We start from the raw sequence: 11,749 nt of genomic DNA on the forward strand, positions 1-11,749 counted from the left end.
AGGGTGCTAGGAGCTTAACCAAGGAGCTTGAAGCCATTAGAAGTTGAAGTACCTCTCTCAAAAGCTTTTAACCACATAGTTCATCATCTTCTTCAACCTTGATCTCTTCCCTAGCCTTGTGCTAGTAGTAAGGCTCTTACAATCTCATTTTACTTCTTATTATGGTGATTAAAAGTATATGTAAGTTACTAAACATGAGGAACACCAAGGAATAAGAAGATAACTCTTATCATAAAGCTTAAAATCATAAGAATACATGTTGTTTAAGAGTATGTGTGAATCTTGATTGATGATTACTTGTGTTTATAATGTTAAACATCATAAGAAACTTGCTAGATTGTGATTAAACACATGATCTAGCAAGTGAGAGGATGATCTTGTGAAAAATCAAGATGATCATTTTTTATGTTCATCATGAACTTGAAAACAAAGAGGAATTTGAGTAAGATGATGATGAATATATGTTATTAGTCTATTACATGAATGATTTCAAAGATGATTTTCTCAAGAAACCAAGTTTATAAACAAGATTTACATAACCATGACTTTTAAAGAAACTAATCACAGTTTTAGTGTTAAATCAAGTGTAGAGACATGAAAGAATGTGCTAAACTATTAGCAAGAGTAGAAACTGCGGCAGTTAAGAAATTGCAGCCTTCCAAATAGGAACTGGCCAATCCATGGGTATACCATGAAGTTACAAAGGTTGTGTGACAACCCGGATAATTAAGGTTAGCATTGCTTGAAATTCCACAACTTTTAGCGTGTGCCGCTATGTTTATCTACCTATCTCGTGCACCACTAAATGATTACGTATGTTCAACTGATTAGCTATACATAATTACGTGTGTTTAACTGATTTACTATATATGAAATTGTTAAACGTTTGGTGTGTCGTTCGACTGATTTAGAAAACCAAGTGAGTTGGGCTACGCACATTTGGGCCACGTATTCGCACTTTATCAGCCCACAACATCCACAACATGGATCACCTAAGCCTATTACACACTTTGCATATCCTCACTTTTTGTATACTTAGATCTCGGCCCAATCCTTGTAGCCCAATGGCATCTCAATCCATGTAGCCCAATGGCATCTATGACCGGCCACTCCACTTATTATTTGGCAATATAATTGAGGATTACGTAACCTCTCTATACTTATCACAATATCATAATATCAAGTTATAACAAACCCTACTTCCTCCCATTTAACATGCGATCGGCAGACGACCCCCCCCTGTTTGAAAAACCACACACCGACGACCAGCGTCATTGTCCGGTGACCCGAGAAGCAGACTAACGATGGCAGCAGGGAGCAGCCGTCAAAACAGCAACTGGAGTCGAGGTGCGGATGTTGATGCCTTTCGGGGGGAGGACGGCAAGATGGTGGCGCCAATGGCGGTGACGACTACTGAAGTGATGGTTGTTGCACCGGCGACAATGGTGGTTAACCGGGTTACTCGAGTCCGACTCATACCCGGTGCAGTTGCGGAGCACCGACTCATGAACAGTAGCAGTAGCGGCAGCCGTACATACTCCTTACGACCGGTGTAAGTTTATATAAAAAAAATTGTTAAGGTTTTCTTGTGTCGTCTGTGCCTTGTTGTGATTCTGTTTTGGAAGTGAATGTGGTTACGTGTTAGTTAGAGTATGCATGATCTGTGTGTTTAAATTCATAACGCGACATTGTGAGTCGGATCACATGCTTGTTATGGTTGGAACGAACTTGTTGGCTGTTACGTACTGATGTTAGTTTGAAGATATATTATGTTTAATGCTTCCAAGATTGGTTTAGTCACTGGTTAGTAATGGTTAACTGGTTTATATTATTGAAAAGATGTTTTGCTATGCATGGGTATGAAGTATTGCCTCTGGATATTGGTTAATTAAAACCTGATGATGTCCGTGCTTGATGTTAAGACTGTTTAACTGTTTAGGGGATAGAAATGATAATGATTTCGTATCGATTGCTTGGATAACCCAGATGATGATGCTGAACCTATTATAGTGCATATGATAAGAATCAATGATAAAGTTGTTATATGAACTTAGATCTAGGAGGATGTGAATAAAAACATGGAAACTGGGTTTTTCTTTTTAATGGAGATGTACAAGTTTACATGCCTAGAGTACAACCTACCTAAAATTTGATTTGAATTTGTGAAACGTTCGTTGTTTGTCCTTTCTGTTTTGATTTAGGAAGAGGATGATGGTATGTTAATTTGACCACTCACAAACAAATATTGGACCCCACACCATTTTTAGGATAATTGTTGGCTAAATTTGACAGTACATATGTTGGCTGGTCACACACTACCACCTTGATTGCACAATAACTATTTGGGTTGTCAAAACTGTTGGGTCTAATACCTCCCAAATTCTGTTGGGCTGTGAGGTCTTGTGGGGCCACATCCAACAGTTGTAGAGAACCACACACCTACAAACAACCATTTGCTAAGTATGATCATTATTATTTTTTTCTATACATCAGAATTAGGATTTGATTGCCATAACCCACTTGTAGCTAAATGTGATATGTAATTTCTAAATGTGATGTATTAGATACATGATGATGTGTTAGATACGTGATGACTAAATGTGGTGCTAGCTAAACACGAATCTGATTAAATTTAATAATTATAATAGGACATGGTTGAGAAATTGTTAAAAACGAAGTAAACAAACTGCCGAGCAAACCAAGGTGAGTTCACACTCTTACCAAGGCATGGGGTTCCCGGTGGGTTGGGAATGGGATTGAATGATTACTCGTACTTTCATTGCTACTGGTTTACGTACCACTATCCTCGAGTTGGGAAGGACACCTATAGATACAACTAGACTAGAACACATGGGAAGCCCCCACTAATCTTCGCAAACATGTCTGGGAGACCGCGATACGAATACAGATACAACTAGTCTAGTAACACATGGGAAGCCCCCACTAATCTTCGCCCACATGTCTGGGAGACCGCGATACGAATTAATACGATACATGGTTTACAAAACGAGCATATGATTAAGAAACGAATACTGTAACTAAACAACCAACTGTGAACTCGCTCAACTTTATGGTTGACTCGTTGTTACATGCCTTGCAGGCCTTTAGGTGCATATCAAGGGAACTTGCTGTCTGAGAAGCTGGAGTGGTCATGGGTCGAGATACAAGGAAACACATCGCAAGACTAAAAGCTTATACACGTGGTTTATAAACATATAACGAGTTAAATATGCTTCCGCTGTAAACTGTGATATAAGTTATAACGTTGTAACACCTTCTACTAATAAATGAAAGTTTTATTTAAACATATTCATGAGTTCAATGTTATTAGTGGCTAAGATCCTGGTCAGTCACGCCTCCAAGCGGTGTGAACTTGGTTTTATTTAAAAAGGGAAAAACGTTTTTGTAAAACCAGACTATAACCGAATAGTTCTGAAGACATGAATACGACCATGACACTCAGCTCCAGATTGCAAGGTTCGTCTCTCGTATACTCATTGTACTGCATAACTAGTGAACACTTACATATGATATTGCATGTGACTGCACGTTTAGCACAACTGTATGAATCCATGTATTACTTGCATGTGTTATAAGGCTGATAGGGTGGTATTTCCCCTAAACATTCATGACTCGCGTTTCGTAATGCTCTTTGTTGCTACTTGAGTTTGAGAACCATTTGACATGAGTTAGGAGGAGCTGAGATAAGTATGCAAATCACAATATTATTGTGGGTGCACACATAATAATAGTGTGGGGTGCATGCGAGTCCCAGTGAGTCTTAACAGGTGGAAAAGGGGTTTCGTTCCGTTATTTGACCGATGTGAAACATAACAAACCTATAGGGGTCATAGCAGTGATTGTCCCCTACACGAACGTGAACTTTTCATTTATCTCTAGAAACACGATACTATCACGTATTACCTGAATACCCATGTGAGCACTTAGCGAACCGTGTAGAATATTAGGTGCTTGTACGAATGTCCCTGAGCGAATGTCGCAGCGTCAAATGATCGATCGATACCTTTCTCACTCCTCTTCATTTGCTGGAACTCACGTATTGACGTCTTAGATTCCGAAGTGTGATCACTTCTGCAACACTCCCGCAACATACTGTGTATTACTCGAACAACTTGCAACATCGATGGACAGGAGGTTGAGCGTAGTACTTTACCAACCTCAGTACTTTGACGATCCTGATTACCGGCAACGAGCACCAGCGAATTGGCTTCAATCGAATCCTAAACCCATGTCAGCGACTCATGGGAGTCAACTCTTACGAAACAATCAGGACACCAGCAATGACAATTGACTATAACGGGGAATCTGTAACTGCCAGCACAGTGAGTGGCCCTTTAGGACGTGTTACCGAATGTGAAAAGATGGACCTTGATGGTGAAGAATCGTAGAGCTCCATTTATACCACAACATTGGAGGCAACGGTCACGGCAACATCAGGGTACTTGAAATGATAGCCTACAGTAAGGAAATAAAGGTGCCTACAACATGGATTGGCCGTGAATAAGTTAAGAAGACAACGACCAAAGGAACAGCGTCAGTACTTGAAATCCTTGTAATGAAAACAACAACACTTTGCTCAGGAAGGGCATTTAGAATTGGCGTGGGCGACGCCAGGACTTTAGCAACATGGTAGCTAGTATGAGTAGCTAATCACTTCATCTCTGTTCCGTTTGACCCTGATGCTCTTTGAATTTGAACCTGTTGTGGGATCGGCTCACGGCAACAAAATTGAAATTTCATATGTTAGTTGGGATGCAAACTCGACCTTGTGGGACAAGCGTTTGACATCGATCTTCATTCTGCTATCCTCGATGGTTTGAAGCAGTAGTTAGAATGGATTGGTAATCCATACATCGCGCAGATATACCCTGTGAGAAGAAAACTTTGCGTATCCCTCTCCCTAGTGGAGAATCGTCGTCTGTTTCAAGGTATCGGAATTGTGCAAAGGTTAGCTTCAATTCTGCAATGAAAGCCCTGAAGTGTCCACGGAAGGATTACCCTGCTATGTTAGCACTTATTATTGATGTTAAGGCTAAGGAAAAGAGGATCGAGGATCCACCCTTTGTTCGTGATTTCTACCTATGTGCCACCAGCAGAACTATCAGGTGTACCTTCACATCGTCCGATGGAATATCAGATCAGAAACATGTCAGAAGTAGCCCTGATTACTCATACACTTACCGTCCTGCACTAGGAGGGTTGCAAGAGCTGTTTGATCAACTACATGGATTATTGAACAGGAGTTTTGTTGAACCTAGCTTTTCGCTTTGGGGAGCCCCAGTCAGATCCGTGAATTTTTGTATATTTACTGATTATCAGGAACTTAGCAAGGTGATAGTTAAGAACCACTTGCCTTGACCATGTTTTGACAACCTGTTGATCAACTGCGAAGATCAAGCCCCATTCGAGGAGTGACTAACGAGTGAGCTATCACCAGATGGAAGTTCAAGAGTGAGCATGTTCCTACAACAACATGTCGAACACAATGTAGCCATTTCAACTTTGTACCCCATGATCAATGGGTTGATTAACACACCAGCAGCTTCAGGGATCACATGAATCAACCGTATTTGCTGACGACGTTCTGAATCCGGACCAGGAGAAAGGAACACCATGGGTGGCATATGTATCCTATTTCAGCGCTCTGTGGGAGGAGCCGTTGCATGCAAAGTCTTGTTAAATGTCACATCTAGATTCGAGAGATGCGTTTTGATCATGAAACCAACGAAGTAGGAATCCCAACACTGCAATGCACTAAGTATCGTCTTTACCCGATGCGGGTGATTCAGTGGTATACTTAAAGTCTCACCTTGGAAAGGTGTAGTTCGTTTTGGTAAACGAGGCAAACTCAACCCGCGATACGTCGGACCTATCGAGATCATAGAGAAAATAGGCAAAGTGGCCTACAAACTGAACCTACCTGAAGAACTCAGTGGAGTTCACAACGTATTCCACATGTCAAATCTGAAGAAGTGTATGTCGGATGAGACCCTGATAGTTCCTCTCAAGGAGCTCACTATCGACGATCAGCTACGATTCGTCGAAGAACCTGTAGAGATCACAGACCGAGACGTTAAGGTTCTCAAGCGCACCAGAATACCTCTTGTTCGAGTTCGCTGGAACTCCCGTCATGGCCCAGAGTTTACTTGGGAACGAGAAGACCGAGTAAAAGACAAGTATCCCCAGTTGTTCGAGAACAATGAAACCACTACTGAGGTTGAAGCTACTGCGGAATTTCGGGACGAAATTCCAAACCAACGGGGGAATGATGTGACACCCCAGGAAAACTAGGAAACCATGCAACCTATCTAGCTTCCTCAGTAGCTACATGCTAAATTTCGGGACGAAATTTCTTTCAAGTTGGGGATGATGTGACAACCCGGATAATTAAGGTTAGCATTGCTTGAAATTCCACAACTTTTAGCGTGTGCCGCTATGTTTATCTACCTATCTCGTGCACCACTAAATGATTACGTATGTTCAACTGATTAGCTATACATAATTACGTGTGTTTAACTGATTTACTATATATGAAATTGTTAAACGTTTGGTGTGTCGTTTGACTGATTTAGAAAACCAAGTGAGTTGGGCTACGCACATTTGGGCCACGTATTCGCACTTTATCAGCCCACAACATCCACAACATGGATCACCTAAGCCTATTACACACTTTGCATATCCTCACTTTTTGTATACTTAGATCTCGGCCCAATCCTTGTAGCCCAATGGCATCTCAATCCTTGTAGCCCAATGGCATCTATGACCGGCCACTCCACTTATTATTTGGCAATATAATTGAGGATTACGTAACCTCTCTATACTTATCACAATATCATAATATCAAGTTATAACAAACCCTACTTCCTCCCATTTAACATGCGATCGGCAGACGACCCCCCCCCCTGTTCGAACAACCACACACCGACGACCAGCGTCGTTCTCCGGTGACCCGAGAAGCAGACTAACGATGGCAGCAAGGAGGAGCCGTCAAAACAGCAACCGGAGTCGAGGTGCGGATGTTGATGCCTTTCGGGGGGAGGACGGCAAGATGGTGGCGCCAATGGCGGTGACGACTACTGAAGTGATGGTTGTTGCACCGGCGACAATGGTGGTTAACCGGGTTACTCGAGTCCGACTCATACCCGGTGCAGTTGCGGAGCACCGACTCATGAACAGTAGCAGTAGCGGCAGCCGTACATACTCCTTACGACCGGTGTAAGTTTATATAAAAAAAATTGTTAAGGTTTTCTTGTGTCGTCTGTGCCTTGTTGTGATTCTGTTTTGGAAGTGAATGTGGTTACGTGTTAGTTAGAGTATGCATGATCTGTGTGTTTAAATTCATAACGCGACATTGTGAGTCGGATCACATGCTTGTTATGGTTGGAATGAACTTGTTGGCTGTTACGTACTGATGTTAGTTTGAAGATATATTACGTTTAATGCTTCCAAGATTGGTTTAGTCACTGGTTAGTAATGGTTAACTGGTTTATATTATTGAAAAGATGTTTTGCTATGCATGGGTATGAAGTATTGCCTCTGGATATTGGTTAATTAAAACCTGATGATGTCCGTGCTTGATGTTAAGACTGTTTAACTGTTTAGGGGATAGAAATGATAATGATTTCGTATCGATTGCTTGCATAACCCAGATGATGATGCTGAACCTATTATAGTGCATATGATAAGAATCAATGATAAAGTTGTTATATGAACTTAGATCTAGGAGGATGTGAATAAAAACATGGAAACTGGGTTTTTCTTTTTAATGGAGATGTACAAGTTTACATGCCTAGAGTACAACCTACCTAAAATTTGATTTGAATTTGTGAAATGTTCGTTGTTTGTCCTTTCTGTTTTGATTTAGGAAGAGGATGATGGTATGTTAATTTGACCACTCACAAACAAATATTGGACCCCACACCATTTTTAGGATAATTGTTGGCTAAATTTGACAGTACATATGTTGGCTGGTCACACACTACCACCTTGATTGCACAATAACTATTTGGGTTGTCAAAACTGTTGGGTCTCATACCTCCCAAATTCTGTTGGGCCATGAGGTCTTGTGGGGCCACATCCAACAGTTGTAGAGAACCACACACCTACAAACAACCATTTGCTAAGTATGATCATTATTATTTTTTTCTATACATCAGAATTAGGATTTGATTGCCATAACCCACTTGTAGCTAAATGTGATATGTAATTTCTAAATGTGATGTATTAGATACATGATGATGTGTTAGATACGTGATGACTAAATGTGGTGCTAGCTAAACACGAATTTGATTAAATTTAATAATTATAATAGGACATGGTTGAGCAATTGTTAAAAACGAAGTAAACAAACTGCCGAGCAAACCAAGGTGAGTTCACACTCTTACCAAGGCATGGGGTTCCCGGTGGGTTGGGAATGGGATTGAATGATTACTCGTACTTTCATTGCTACTGGTTTACATACCACTGTCCTCGGGTTGGGAAGGACACCTATAGATACAACTAGACTAGACACATGGGAAGCCCCCACTAATCTTCGCAAACATGTCTGGGAGGCCGCGATACGAATACTAATCTTCGCAAACATGTCTGGGAGACCGCGATACGAATACAGATACAACTAGTCTAGTAACACATGGGAAGCCCCCACTAATCTTCGCACACATGTCTGAGAGACCGCGATACGAATTAATACGATACATGGTTTACAAAACGAGCATATGATTAAGAAACGAATACTATAACTAAACAACCAACTGTGAACTCGCTCAACTTTATTGTTGACTCGTTGTTACATGCCTTGCAGGCCTTTAGGTGCATATCAAGGGAACTTGCTGTCTGAGAAGCTGGAGTGGTCATGGGTCGAGATACAAGGAAACACATCGCAAGACTAAAAGCTTATACACGTGGTTTATAAACATATAACGAGTTAAATATGCTTCCGCTGTAAACTGTGATATAAGTTATAACGTTGTAACACCTTCTACTAATAAATGAAAGTTTTATTTAAACATATTCATGAGTTCAATGTTATTAGTGGCTAAGATCCTGGTCAGTCACGCCTCCAAGCGGTGGTACTCCGCATGTGGATTTTGGGGGTGTGACAGGTTGTACCCGTGAACCAACCCCCCTACGGCGAAATAGGCACAAGGAAAGAGCAATAGGCCGGACCAGCCTACAAAAACGAAACGGTCCCTACGTAACCAGTCATCCATAATATCAAACAAATCATTTTCGTCTATGGTAAATTTACCAAGGGCTATAGTCATCGTAATCCTCCTATTCAACTACTTCGACCATTTCCGAACACCTCATAGTATTTTCGGGGCGTCCAAAGATACTAACAAGAAAAACTCAAGAAGAAATATTTTTAGAAAATCATTTTATAAGTTGTGAAAGACTAACTTTCTCAAGAATGATATTTATAAACTAATAACCACACTTTAAAGGGTAACTAGGCTTACTTAACAACATACTAAGTTACTACAATTTTTTACAAAATTTCAAGTTCATGATGTAGTGTAAATTGTAGGATTTTGGCTCACGGTAAGTTATAAATGAATTGTTGATTGATTGGTGATGATTTTAAAAGAAAATGATATGCTTTGAAAGCATGGGAACCTCCATTTATAAGGGGAAACTATGGCAACTTTTTTCTACAATTTAAACACTTAGAAAAATACTCTTAAACAAGTGTTTACAAGTATATTTTAATCATGGTTTTTCATATAAAATTTGCCATAATTTTTGTTACAAAAATTACAAATATTGGAGGTTGGTTTTTGATAAATAAAAGTGACTAAGTATATATTTAGGAAAATATATATTTAGATGTCACAATTTGTGTGATTTCTTGTATATTATGTGTATTAATTATATTATTTTAAGACTTGAAATAATATAGCTCACCAAAATACCAAGAATTATAAAACATAATACTACCAAAATTCCAAGAAAATAAATATATAATTTGTACCCAAAAATTGGACAAACTGAACAAAGGAATATGGATCACATATACATATATTCTAGAATTAAGTTCATATATATTTTGATGAATAAGTTAAACGGTATTTTGGAAACCAAAGAAACAAAAATAATGATTTTTACAAGTGTTACCAAAATATATCATATTTTTGTCAAGAAGAAAATATATTATTTTTTAGTAAAGAAAGGATACATATATTTTCTTGGATTATTAGAAGATATATTATTTTGAAGAAAATATATTTTCTTAATCAAATTTAGAATATATTATTTTTTGGGTGAAAAATGGATTTATAAGTATTTTCTAAGTTAATCTTGAAAATATATTATTTTGAGGTTTATATGAAAATATAATTAGTTTTGCCAACGAGAAATTATAGATAATTTTCTACAAAAAGATTTCTTAAAATATATACATTTTAAGAAAATAAATTGGTGATTTTTATTGGTTAAAAATAATATTCCGGAAATTTAAATACAAAAATTAAGTATAAGAATACTTAATAAATACAACAAAAATACATATCCTCATACGTATAAATACACACCAGAATAAGCCGCCAATACTTGGCAAATACACAAGTCTTGAAATACACAAATACAAGTATACCCATCCTTGGGGAAATATTCATAGAAGGATTACAAGACAATATAAGTTAAAATATATTATTTTAACAAATATTCCAAAAATTTGTAAATATAATTTAAGTTAAAATATTATTATTTTAACAACTAATTCTACACTTTGGAATAATACAAGTACATCAAAGATGTAACACAAAGATACTAAGTCATAACAAACAAGACTAAAAGTCGTGGCACGACCCAGCCGTCTAATAAACCATAACGCGTGTGTAGGTTGTAGTACGGCGTAAGGATACATACTTTGGGTATACAGGAGACAGGACGCAAAGCAGTGAGTTCATGTCCCCCTTTTCTTTTAACTGTTTTCAATTTTATAATTTCGGGGGTGAAATACATATTACAAATGTTACAATGATTACAAATGGTAATGATTACAAATGGTATGGTTAGCTAAGGAATGAACTGTTAGATCATGTAAATGGGTAGGCGTTAACTTGAGACCATTAATCCTTTATAAGGACCGAGGGGCATGAGTGATAGATCTATTTGGGTGTTGCGAGCCCCACCCATGGGTCCGCGAGTTGGCCGCATGTGGTGACTATGTCGTTCCAGCCAGGAGGCCCAGTACGAAATACGCAAAGGATTGAGCCTTCCTACACCGTTGCACACATGTTAATGTATTAGCTACACATTAATTGATCTGTTCATAGACGCTTTCATACCGGATTACAAAGGCATACATACAAATGTTTACAAGATTATTCGAACTCATACAGAAACACATGAACTCGCTCAACTTTTGTTGACGTTTTCAAAATTACATGTATTTCAGGAAACAAGATAGATCTTGGGCGCAAGTGTTGTTACAAGACATAAATTTCAAGTTTTGATGTCATCCACTTTTGATTTGTTGGTTGAAACTTAATGACCCGTGTTTGTAACATTTTAAAACTATGAATGGATAATCATCATGTTTTTATCATATAGTTGTTTATTATGATTGAATGTAATGGTATTGAACAAGTCACACATCGTACGCTTCCGCAAAAGTCAGGGTGTGACATGAATCTCAGAGTACAAGCGTTTACGAATGAAATAACGCTAAAAATAGGAACAACCAAAAACAGTCTCCCCTACTTTAGGGAATTTCGTCCCGAAA

At 38.7% G+C, this 11,749-nt stretch overlaps 1 long non-coding RNA gene across 1 annotated transcript; it reads left to right on the forward strand.

Moving 5' to 3' along the window:
- The first annotated feature begins 602 nt into the window (after positions 1-602).
- On the forward strand, positions 603-9,253 carry LOC110866373. Its single transcript, XR_002551378.2, has 2 exons — positions 603-705; positions 9,126-9,253. It is a non-coding gene; the product is annotated as an uncharacterized LOC110866373 (long non-coding RNA).
- Positions 9,254-11,749: the final 2,496 nt, after the last annotated feature.

The sequence above is a fragment of the Helianthus annuus genome, chromosome 8, assembly GCF_002127325.2.
Source record: "Helianthus annuus cultivar XRQ/B chromosome 8, HanXRQr2.0-SUNRISE, whole genome shotgun sequence".
In the NCBI taxonomy this organism is placed as follows: Eukaryota; Viridiplantae; Streptophyta; class Magnoliopsida; order Asterales; family Asteraceae; genus Helianthus; species Helianthus annuus.